Raw genomic sequence first — 13,092 nt, 5'->3', positions numbered from 1 at the left:
CGAAGATTCTGATTAAGGAATCCAAGAGATATGCGCCCGGCCTAAGGTAGAACGGAAGTGGTTGTCAGTCACGCGCGTTCATAGGTGAGAATGATGATGAGTGTCACGGATCATCACATTCATCAAGTTGAAGTGCAACGAATATCTTAGAACAGGAATAAATTGAATTGGATAGAAGATAGTAGTAATTGCATTAAAACTTAAGGTACAGCAGAGCTCCAAACCCTTAATCTATGGTGTGTAGAAACTCCACCGTTGAAAATACATAAGTGAAAGGTCCAGGCATGGCCGAATGGCCAGCCCCCAGATCTAAGAACTAAACGTCCAAAGATTGAATAATACAATCAAAGATATCTAGTAAACTAGTAAAAAGTTCTATTTATACTAAACTAGCTACTAGGGTTTACAGAGGTAAGTAATTGATGCATAAATTCACTTCCGGGGCCCACTTGGTGTGTGCTTGGGCTGAGCTTGATCAATCCACGAGCTAAGGCTTCTCTTGAAGTTGAACGCCAAGTTGTAACGTGTTTTGGGCGTTCAACTCTGGTTCGTGACGTATTTCTGGCGTTTGACTCCAGAATGCAGCATGGAACTGGCATTGAGCGCCAGTTTATGTCATCAAATCTCGAATAAAGTATAGACTATTATATATTTATGGAAAGCTCTGGATGTCTAATTTCCAACGCCATTGAGAGCGTGGCATTCGGAGTTCTGTAGCTCCAGAAAATCTATTTTGAGTGCTGAGAGGTCAGATTCCAACAGCATCAGCAGTCCTTTGTCAGCCTCCTATCAAAGTTTTGCTCAGGTCCCTCAATTTCAGCCAGAAAATACCTGAAATCATAGAAAAACACACAAACTCATAGTAAAGTCCAGAAATGTGAATTTATCATAAAAACTAATGAAAACATCCCTAAAAGTAACTAGATCATACTAAAAACTACCTAAAAATAATGCCAAAAAGCGTATAAATTATCCGCTCATCACAACACCAAACTTAAATTGTTGCTTGTCCCCAAGCAACTGAAAATCAATTAGGATAAAAAGAAGAGAATATACTATAAATCCCAAAATATCAATGAATATTAATTCTAATTAGATGAGCGGGACTTGTAGCTTTTTGCTTCTGAACAGTTTTGGCATCTCACTTTTTCCTTTGAAGTATAGAATGATTGGCTTCTCTAGGAACTTAGAATTTCGGATAGTGTTATTGATTCTCCTAGTTAAGTATGTTGATTCTTGAACACAGCTACTTTTATGAGTCTTGGCCGTGGCTCTAAGCACTTTGTTTTCCAGTATTACCACCGGATACATAAATGCCATAGACACATGACTGGGTGAACCTTTTCAGATTGTGACTCAGCTTTGCTAGAGTCCCCAGTTAGAGGTGTCCAGAGCTCTTAAGCACACTCTTTTTGCTTTGGATCACGACTTTAACCACTCAGTCTCAAGCTTTTCACTTGGACCTGCATGCCACAAGCACATGGTCAGGGACAGCTTGATTTAGCCGCTTAGGCCTGGATTTTATTTCCTTGGGCCCTCCTATCCATTGATGCTCAAAGCCTTGGTTCCTTTTTACCCTTGCCTTTTGGTTTTAAGGGCTATTGGCTTTTTCTGCTTGCTTTTTCTTTTTCTTTCTATTTTTTTCTCCAACTTTTTTTTCGCAAGCTTTTGCTTTTTCACTGCTTTTTCTTGCTTCAAGAATCAATTTCATGGATTTTCAGATTGTCAATAACATTTTTCTTTGTTCATCATTCTTTCAAGAGCCAACAATTTTAACATTCATAAACAACAAGATAAAAAATATGCACTGTTCAATCATTCATTCAGAAAACAAAAAGTATTGTCACCACATCAATATAATTAAACTAAATTCAAGGATAAATTCGAAAATCATGTACTTCTTGTTCTTTTGAATTAGAAAAATTTTTCTTTTAAGAGAAGTGAAGGATTTATGGAATTTATTTATAACTTTAAGACATAGTTACTAAACACTAATGATCATGAAGTAGAGACACAAATTATAGATGACATAATAAGCATAAAAATCGAAAAACAGAAAAAAAAAAGTAAGAACAAGGAATGAGTCCACCTTAGTGGCGTCTTCTTCTTGAAGGACCAATGATGTCCTTAAGCTCTTCTATGTCCCTTCCTTGCCTTTGTTGCTCCTCCCTCATTGCTCTTTGATCTTCTCTTATTTCATGGAGAATGATGGAGTGCTCTTGATGTTCCACCCTTAATTATTCCACATTGTAACTCAAATCTTCTATGGAAATGTTGAGTTGTTCCCAATAGTTGTTGGGAGGAAAGTGCATCCCTTGAGGCATCTCCGGGATTTCTTGGTGACGAGCTTCCTCATGCGTCTCTTGGGTTCCATGAGTGGGCTCTCTTGTTTGCTCCATCCTTTTCTTAGTGATGGGCTTGTCCTCCTCAATGAGGATGTCTCCTTCTATGATAACTCCAGCTGAGTAACATAGATGGCAAATAAGATGAGAAAAAGCTAGCCTTGCCAAAGTAGAAGACTTATCGGCTATTTTGTAGAATTCATGGGAGATTACTTCATGAATTTCTACTTTCTCTCCAATCATGATGCTATGAATCATGATGGCCCGATCCACAGTAACTTCAGATCGGTTGCTAGTGGGGATGATGGAGTGTTGAATGAACTCTAACCATCCTCTAGCTACAGGCTTGAGGTCCAGTCTTCTTAGTTGAACTGGCTTGCCTTTGGAGTCTCTTTTACAATGAGCTCCTTCCACATATATGTCCATAAGGACTTGGTCCAACCTTTGATTAAAGTTGATACTTCTAGTGTAGGGGCGTGCATCTCTTTGCGTCATGGGTAAGTTGAATGCCAACCTCACATTTTCCAGACTAAAATCGAAGTATTTCCCCCGAACTATTGTAAGATAATTATTTGGATTCGGGTTCACACTTTGATCATGGTTCCTAGTGATCCATGCATTGGCATAGAACTCTTGAACCATTAAGATTCTGACTTGTTGAATGGGGTTGGTTAGAACTTTCCAACCTCTTCTTTGGATCTCATGTCGTATCTCCGGATACTCATTTTTCTTGAGCTTGAAAGGGACCTCAGGGATCACCTTCTTCTTGGCCACAACATCATAGAAGTGGCCTAGATGGGCTTTGGAGATGAATCTTTCCATCTCCCATGACTCGGAGGTGGAAGCTTTTGTCTTTCCTTTCCTTTTTCTAGAGGATTCTCCGGCCTTAGGTGCCATCAATGGTAATGGAAAAATAAAAAGCTTATGCTTTTATCACACCAAACTTAAAATATTGCTCACCCTCGAGCAAGAGAAGAAAGAAAAGAAGAAGAAGAAGAAGAAGAAGAAAATATGGAGGAGAGGGGGAGAGGTGTATTTGGCCAAGAAGGAGAAGAGAGGTTTGTGTTGTGTGAAAATTAAGGAGAATGGAGGGGTGATGAGCGGATAATTTATACGCTTTTTGGCATTGTTTTTAGTATGTTTTTAGTATGTTTTAGTTAGTTTTTATTATATTTTTATCAGTTTTTAGTTAAAATTCACTTTTCTGGACTTTACTACGAGTTTGTGTATTTTTCTGTGATTTCAGGTATTTTCTGGCTGAAATTGAGGGACCTGAGCAAAAATCTGATTCAGAGGCTGAAAAGGACTGCAGATGCTGTTGGAGTCTGACCTCCCTGCACTCGAAGTGGATTTTCTGGAGCTACAGAAGCCCAATTGACGCGCTCTCAATTGCGTTGAAAAGTAGACATTCTAGGCTTTCCAGCAATGTATAATAGTTTATACTTAGCCCGAGATTTGATGGCCCAAACAGGCGTTCCAAGTCAGCTCAAGAATGGGAGTTAAACGCCCAAACTGGCACAAAAGCTGGCGTTTAACTCCAAGAAAAGTCTCTACACATGAAAGCTTCAATGCTCAGCCCAAGCACACACCAAGTGGGCCCGGAAGTTGGATTTTTATGTCATTTACTCATCTTTGTAAACCCTAAGCTACAAGTTCTCTACAAATAGGACCTTTTGCTATTGTATTTTTCATCTTTTAGATCATTTTAGATCTTTTGATCATCTTTGGACGTCTAGTTCTTAGATCATTGGGGGCTGGCCTCACGGCCATGCCTAGACCTTGTTCTTATGTATTTTCAACGGTGGAGTTTCTACATACCATAGATTAAGGTGTGGAGCTCTGCTGTACCTCGAGTATTAATGCAATTACTATTGTTCTTTTATTCAATTCAGCCTATTCTTGTTCTAAGATATTCATTCGCACCCAAGAACATGATGAATGTGATGATTATGTGAAGCTCATCATCATTCTCACTAATGAACGCGTGCCTGACAACCACCTCCGTTCTACAAGCAAACAAGGCTTGAATGTTTATCTCTTGGATTCCTTAATCAGAATCCTCGTGGTATAAGCTAGAATTGATGGCGGCATTCAAGAGAATCCGGAAGGTCTAAACCTTGTCTGTGGTATTCTGAGTATGATTCAAGGATTGAATGACTATAACGAGCTTCAAACTCCTGAAGGCTGGGCGTTAGTGATAGACGCAAAAGAATCACTGGATTCTATTCCAACCTGATTGAGAACCGACAGATGATTAGCCGTGCTGTGACAGAGCACGTTGAACATTTTCACTGAGAGGACGGGACTGTAGCCACTGACAACGGTGATGCCCAACATACAGCTTGCCATGGAAAGGAGTAAGAAGGATTGGATGAAGACAGTAGGAAAGCAGAGAGATGGAAGGGACAAAGCATCTCCATACACTTATCTGAAATTCTCACCAATGAATTACATAAGTATCTCTATCTTTACTTTATGTTTTATTTATCATTTATCCTCCATAACCATTTGAATCCGCCTGACTGAGATTTACAAGATGACCATAGCTTGCTTCATACCAATAATCTCCGTGGGATCGACCCTTACTCGCGTAAGGTTTATCACTTGGACGACCCAGTGCACTTGCTGGTTAGTTGTGCGAAGTTGTGATAAAAAGTTGAGATTGCAATTGAGCGTACCATGTTGATGGCGCCATTGATGATCACAATTTTGTGCACCAAGGGGTTTATATAGGGAAGTGAGAGAGGGTAGGTTCGGCCATATAGGGTGCGTTTGGGTGGGAAAGATTTTTGAATTTTGAAGGTAGGTGGGGTTTATGGGGAAGAGTGGATGGATGTGAGTGGTGAAGGGGGGTAATTGGGAAGAGAGATTGAGGTGATTGGTGAAGGGTTTTTGGGAAAGTGTGTTATAGGATTAATTAGGAGGTAAGGTGGGAATATGTTAGGTGGGGATCCTGTGGGGTCCACAGATCCTGAGATGATCCTGTGGGGTCCACAGATCTTAAGGTGTCAAGGATTTACATCCCTGCACCAATTAGGCATGTAAAATGCTTAGCATACCATTCTGGCGTTTAAACACCGAAGTGATGCACGTTCTGGGCATTCAACGCCCATGTGTAGCATGTTTCTGGCGTTGAACGCCAGTTCCATGCTTGTTACTGGCGTTCAGTGCCAGCTTTCCTCAGGGCATATTCCTGGCGTTCAAATGCCAGGATGTTGCTTATTTCTGGCGTTCAGCGCCGGATCCATGCTCTGTTCTGGCGTTGAATGCCAGCCAGATGCTCCTTACTCGCGTTTAAACGCCAGTAAGTCCTTCCTCCTGGGTGTGATTTTTCTTCTGCTGTTTTTGATTCTGTTTTTAATTTTAATATTTTTTTCATGACTCCACATGATCATGAACCTAATAAAACATAAAAGAACAATGAAAATAAAATAAAATTAGATAAATAAAAATTGGGTTGCCTCCCAACAAGCGCTCTTTTAGTGTCACTAGCTTGACAGTGGGCTCTCTTGGAGCCACAAAGGTGATCAGGTCAATGTTGTGGACTCCCAACACCAAACTTAGAGTTTGGATATGAGGGTTCAACACCAAACTTAGAGTTTGGTTGTGGCCTCCCAACACCAAACATAGAGTTTGATTTTGGGGACTCTATTTGACTCTGTACTGAGAGAAGCTCTGTATGCTTACTCTCCCTTGTTACAGAAGGATAGCTGTGTGCCTTAAACACAAGGTATTCCCCATTCAACTGAAGGACTAATTCTCCTCTGTTAACATCTATCACAGCTTCTGCTGTGGCTAGGAAAGGTCTTCCAAGGATGATGCATTCATCCTCCTCCTTCCTAGTGTCTAAGATTATGAAATCAGCAGGAATGTAAAGGCCTTTAACCTTTACCAACACGTCCTCTACTAATCTATAGGCTTGTCTTACTGACTTGTCTGCCAATTGTAATGAAAATAAAGCAGGCTGTACCTCAATGATCCCCAGTTTCTCCATTACAGAGAGTGGCATATGGTTTATGCCTGACCCTAGATCACACAGAGCTTTGTTAAAGGTCATGGTGCCTATGGTACAGGGTATTAAGAATTTACCAGGATCTTGTCTCTTTTGAGGTAAAGTTTTCTGAACCCATATATCTAGTTCACTAATGAGCAAGGGAGGTTCACCTTCCCAAGTCTCATTACCAAACAACTTGGCATTCAGCTTTTTGATGGCTCCTAGATATTGAGCAACTTGGTCTCCAGTCACATCTTCATCCTTTTCTGAGGAAGAATAGTCTTCAGAGCTCATGAATGGCAGAAGGAGATTTAGTGGAATCTCTATTGTCTCTATATGAGCCTCAGATTCCTTTAGGTCCTCAATAGGGAACTCCTTCTTGTTTGAGAGACGTCCCAGGAGGTCTTCCTCACTAGGACTTTCGTCCTTCTCCTCTCTTGTGCATTCGGCCATATTGATTACATCAATGGCCTTGCACTCTCCTTTTGGATTTTCTTCTGTATTGCTTGGGAGAATACTGGGAGGAGTTTCAGTGACTTTCTTACTCAGCTGGCCCACTTGTGCCTCTAAATTTCTGATGGAGGACCTTGTTTCACTCATGAAACTCACAGTGGCTTTAGACAGATCAGAGACTAAATTTGCTAAATTAGAGGGGCTCTGCTCAGAATTCTCTGTCTGTTGCTGAGAAGATGATGGAAAAGGCTTGTTATTGCTTAGCCTGTTTCTTCCACCATTATTAAAGCCTTGTTGAGGCTTTTGTTGATCCTTCCATGAGAAATTTGGATGATTTCTCCATGATGAATTATAGGTGTTTCTATAAGGTTCACCCATGTAATTTACCTCTGCTATTGCAGGGTTCTCAGGATCATAAGCTTCTTCAGAAGCTGCCTCTTTAGTACTGTTGGATGCATTTTGCCATCTACTCAGACTTTGAGAAATCATGTTGACTTGTTGAGTCAAGACTTTGTTCTGAGCTAAAATGGCATTCAGAGCATCAATTTCAAGAACTCCCTTCCTCTGAGGCGTCCCATTATTCACGGAATTCCTCTCAGAAGTGTACATGAATTGGTTATTTGCAACCATGTCAATAAGTTCTTGAGCTTCTGCAGGCGTTTTCTTTAAGTGAATGGATCCACCTGCAGAATGGTCCAATGACATTTTGGAAAACTCAGATAGACCATAATAGATTATATCTAATATGGTCCATTCTAAAAACATGTCAGAAGGACACTTTTTGGTCATCTGCTTGTATCTTTCCCAAGCTTCATAGAGGGATTCACCATCTTTTTGCTTGAAGGTCTGAACATCCACTCTAAGCTTGCTCAACTTTTGAGGAGGAAAGAATTTATCCAAGAAGGCTGTGACCAGCTTATCCCAAGAGTCCAGGCTATCTTTAGGTTGTGAGTCCAACCATGTTCTAGCTCTGTTTCTTACAGCAAAAGGGAAAAGCATGAGCCTGTAGACTTCAGGATCTACTCCATTTGTCTTAACAGTCTCACAAATCTGCAAGAACTCAATTAAAAACTGATAAGGATCTTCGGATGGAAGTCCATGAAACTTGCAGTTCTGTTGCATCAAAGCAACTAATTGAGGTTTCAGCTCAAAATTGTTTGCTCTAATGGTAGGAATTGAGATGCTTCTTCCATCAAATTTAGACGTTGGTTTAGTGAAATCACCAAGCATCCTCCTTGCATTATTGTTGTTGGGTTCGGCTGCCATCTCCTTCTCTTGTTCAAAAATTTCAGAAAGGTTGCCTCTGGATTGTTGTAATTTAGCTTCTCTTAGTTTCCTTTTCAGAGTCCTTTCAGGTTCTGGATCAGCTTCAACAAAGATGCCTTTTTCCTTATTCCTGCTCATATGAAAGAGAAGAGAAAAAGAAAAAGAAAAAGGAAGAGGAATCCTCTATATCTGGACAAAGAGGATCCTTATTATTAGTAGAAGAAGAAAGGAATAAGAGTGGAGAATCCAATCATAAGGGTGAGGATAGAGGCAGTGATTGGAGATGAAGAGAGGTGAAGAGAAGTGTTAGTAAATAAATAAATAGAAGAGAAGAGAGGGAGAATTCGAAAATAATTTTGAAAAAGTAGTTAATGATTTTCGAAATTAAGATAAGATATAATTAAAATAAATTTAAAATAACTAAAAAGAATTTTTGAAAAGAGATGAGATATTTTCGAAAATTAAAGAGGGAAAAGTATTTAGGGTTTTGAAAAAGATAAGAAACAAACAAAAGTCAAATAGTTAGTTGAAAAAGATATTAAAATCAAATTTGAAAAGATAAGAAGATAAGAAGTTAGATAAGAATTTTGAAATCAAATTTTTGAAAAGATAAAATTTTGAAAAGATATAAAGATAAGATAAGAAGATATGATAAAATAGGATTGAAAAAGATTTAATTTTTAAAATTAAAATTAATTACTTAACTAACAAGAAACTAAAAGATATGGTTCTAGAATTTAAAGATTGAACTTTTCTTAACAAGAAAGTAACAAACTTCAAATTTTTGAATCAATCATATTAATTGTTAGCATAATTTTGAAAATTAAGATAAAATTAAGAAAATATTTTTTTTTTGAAAAACATTTAAAATAATTTTTGAAAATTAATAAGAAAAATGAAAAAGATTTAATTTTTGAAAAAGTTTTAAAAAGATAAGATTTTTTTTTTAAAATTGAAAATTTGACTTGACTTGTAAGAAACAACTAATTTTAAAAATTTTTGACCAAGTCAACTCAAATTTTCGAAAATTTGGAGAGCAATAAGAAAAAGATATTTTTTTTTAATTTTTCATGATGAAAGAGAAAAACACAATTATGACCCAAAACATGAAAATTTTGGATCAAAACCAATTATGCATGCAAGAAAACTATGAATGTTAAGATGAACACCAAGAACACTTTGAATATCATGATGAATATCAAGAACATATTTTTGAAAAATTTTTGATGCAAAGAAAACATGCAAGACACCAAACTTAGAATTCTTTAATGCATGGACACTATGAATGCAAAAATGCATATGAAAAACAACATACAACACAAAACAAGAAAACATTAAGATCAAACAAGAAGACTTGTCAAGAACAACTTGAAGATCATGAAGAATACCATTAATGCATGAATTTTTTAAAAATGCAAGAAAAATTTTTAAAGCATGCAATTGACACCAAACTTAAAAATTGACTCAAAACTTACACAAGAAACAAAAAGTATTTTTGGTTTTTATGATTTTATGATTTTTTTGTATTTTTATTATTCTTTTAGAAAATTATATTTCTGAAAAACGAAAATAAAGAAAAAAATTTTTGAAAGATTTTTGAAAAAAAAATTTTTTTGAAAGGAAAATAAAAAGAAAATTACCTAATCTGAGCAACAAGATGAACCGTCAGTTGTCCACACTCGAACAATCCCCGGCAACGGCGCCAAAAACTTGGTGGGCGAAATTATGATCATCAACAATGGCTCCAAAGATTTGGTGCTCTCAAACGTGAATCTCACTTTGTCACAACTCCGCATAACTAACCAGCAAGTGTACTGGGTCGTCCAAGTAATACCTTACGTGAGTAAGGGTCGATCCCACAGAGATTGTTGGTATGAAGCAAGCTATAGTCATCTTGTAAATCCCAGTCAGGCGGATTTAATTGGATTAAGAGATTATTGGTTTAAATAAAGATAATAAAACAAACAGAAAATAAAGATAAAGTTACTCATGTAATTCAATGGTGGAAATTTCATATAGGTGTATGGAGGTGCTGTGTTCCTTCTGAATCTCTGCTTTCCTACTTCTTCCTTCTAGTTTTTCATCACTCATTTCCATGGCAAGCTGTATATAGGGCATCACCGTTGTCAATGGCTACATCCCATCTTCTCAGTGAAAATGGTCCAAATGCTCTGTCACAGCACGACTAATCATCTGTCGGTTCTCAATCAGGTTGGAATAGAATCTAGTGATTCTTTTGCGTCTGTCACTAACGCCCAGCCTTCAGGAGTTTGAAGCTCGTCACAGTCATTCAATCCCGGAATCCTACTCGGAATACCACAGACAAGGTTAGACTTTCCGGATTCCCATGAATGCTGCCATCAATTCTAGCTTATACCACGAAGATTCTGATTAAGGAATCCAAGAGATATGCGCCCGGCCTAAGGTAGAACGGAAGTGGTTGTCAGTCACGCGCGTTCATAGGTGAGAATGATGATGAGTGTCACGGATCATCACATTCATCAAGTTGAAGTGCAACGAATATCTTAGAACAGGAATAAATCGAATTGGATAGAAGATAGTAGTAATTGCATTAAAACTTGAGGTACAGCAGAGCTCCAAACCCTTAATCAATGGTGTGTAGAAACTCCACCGTTGAAAATACATAAGTGAAAGGTCCAGGCATGGCCGAATGGCCAGCCCCCAGATCTAAGAACTAAACGTCCAAAGATTGAATAATACAATCAAAGATATCTAATAAACTAGTAAAAAGTTCTATTTATACTAAACTAGCTACTAGGGTTTACAGAGGTAAGTAATTGATGCATAAATTCACTTCTGGGGCCCACTTCGTGTGTGCTTGGGCTGAGCTTGATCTATCCACGAGCTGAGGCTTCTCTTGGAGTTGAACGCCAAGTTGTAACGTGTTTTGGGCGTTCAACTCTGGTTCGTGACGTGTTTCTGGCGTTTGACTCCAGAATACAGCATGGAACTGGTGTTGAGCGCCAGTTTACGTCATCAAATCTCGAATAAAGTATAAACTATTATATATTTATGGAAAGTTCTGGATGTCTGCTTTCTAACTCCGTTAAGAGCGCGCCATTCGGAGTTTTGTAGCTCCAGAAAATCCATTTGGAGTGCTGGGAGGTCAGATTCCAACAGCATTAGCAGTCCTTTGTCAGCCTCCTATCAGAGTTTTGCTCAGGTCCCTCAATTTCAGCCAGAAAATACCTGAAATCATAGAAAAACACCCAAACTCATAGTAAAGTCCAGAAATATGAATTTAGCATAAAAACTAATGAAAACATCCCTAAAAGTAACTAGATCATACTAAAAACTATCTAAAAACAATGCCAAAAAGTGTATAAATTATCCGCTCATCAATCAATCAATCAATCTCTGTAGGATTTGACCCCACTCATTGTGAGTTATTACTTGACGATAATTTGGTATAATTTCCAAGAGGGATTTATTGTAGTGATACAATAAATTTCCAGCTCATCAAGTTTATGGCACCATTGCTAGTGATCGAACCCGGGTCGCCCGCGTGACAGGCAGGAATACTCACCACTATACTCACCAATTCTATGGTCCTTTTAGATGAGAGAAAGAGGTAGATGATGCAAGTTATCATAGTTTTCAGGTGAGGGACCTCTTCCAAGGGTCACAAGAACGCGTCTTGAATAAGTGGTGCACGGAATTGTGATCACACTTTTTACAACTCTGGTACAACTAACCAGCAAGTGCACTGGGTCGTCCAAGTAATACCTTACATGAGTAAGGGTCGATCCCATGGAGATTGCCGGCTTGAAGTAACCTATGGTTATCATGTAACTCTTAGTCAGGAGATTAGTGATAAAAATGATTTCGTTTGTAAAAAGTAAAAGGGCATGAAATGAATGATACTTTTTATTCAGTAATGGAGAACAGGTTGAGGTTTTAGAGATGCTCTGTCCTCTGAATCTCTGCTTTCCTACTGGCTTCTTCTTCTAAACACGCATGTTCCCTTCCATGGCAAGTTGTATGTTGGTGGATCACCGTTGTCAATGGCTACCATCCGTCCTATCAGTGAAAATGGTCCAGGTACAGTTTCTGTACGGCTAATCAACTGTCAGATCTCTCGTCTCGGATGAAAAATACCAGGCACAGATACCGCACGGCTAATCATCTGTCGGTTCTCACTTATGTCGGAATAGGATCTCTCTATCCTTTTGCACACTGTCACTGCGCCCAACATTCGTGAGTTTGAAGCTCGTCACAGTCATCCCATCCCAGATTCTACTCGGAATACCACAGACAAGGTTTAGACTTTCCGGATCTCGGGAATGCTGCCAATTGGTTTTAGCCTCTACCACGAAGGTTCTAATCTCACGGGTTTGAATGCTCTGTTGTGAGGAGATGCAAGTCAAACTCGTGGATTAGAAACCCAAGAGATACGCACTCAAGCTGTCACCCAATGACTACGTTAAGCTCAAGTATAACAGAAGTGGTTATCAAGCACGCGTTCATAAATTTGAGAATGATGATGAGTGTCACAGATCATCACATTCTTCATATTGAAGTACGAGTGAGTATCTTAGAATAGAAGAAAGCGTGATTGAATAGAAAATAATAGTAATTGCATTAATCCATTGAAACACAGCAGAGCTCCTCATCCCACCTATGGGGTTTAGAGACTCATGTCGTAGAAGATACAATATGAGATGTAAAATATCATGAGTTACAAAATGAATCTCTAAAAGTAGTTTTTATACTAAACTAGTAACCAAGGTATACAGAAAATGAGTAACTAAGTGCAGATAGTGCAGAAATCCACTTCCAGGGCCCACTTGTTGAGTGTTTGGGCTGAGCTTTGAAGCTTTCATGTGCATAAGCCATTCTTGGAGTTAAACGCCAGCTTGGATGCCAGTTTGGGCGTTTAACTCCAGCTCTGGTGCCAGTTCCGACGTTTTAGGCCAGAAAAGGGTCTCTGGCTGGCGTTTAAACGCCAGTTTGGACCATCAAATCTCAGGAAAAGTATAGACTATTATATTTTGATGGAAAGCCCAAGATGTTAGC

The 13,092-nt window shown here is 38.7% G+C and overlaps 1 non-coding gene across 1 annotated transcript; it reads left to right on the top strand.

Moving 5' to 3' along the window:
- The first annotated feature begins 7,552 nt into the window (after positions 1-7,552).
- On the top strand, positions 7,553-7,656 carry LOC130953354 (small nucleolar RNA R71). Its single transcript, XR_009075524.1, has one exon. It is a non-coding gene; the product is annotated as a small nucleolar RNA R71 (small nucleolar RNA).
- Positions 7,657-13,092: the final 5,436 nt, after the last annotated feature.

This window comes from Arachis stenosperma, chromosome 9 (genome assembly GCF_014773155.1).
Source record: "Arachis stenosperma cultivar V10309 chromosome 9, arast.V10309.gnm1.PFL2, whole genome shotgun sequence".
NCBI lineage: Eukaryota > Viridiplantae > Streptophyta > Magnoliopsida > Fabales > Fabaceae > Arachis > Arachis stenosperma.
The sequence above is the reverse complement of the archived record's forward strand: the minus strand, read 5'-3'. Positions and strand labels throughout refer to the sequence as shown.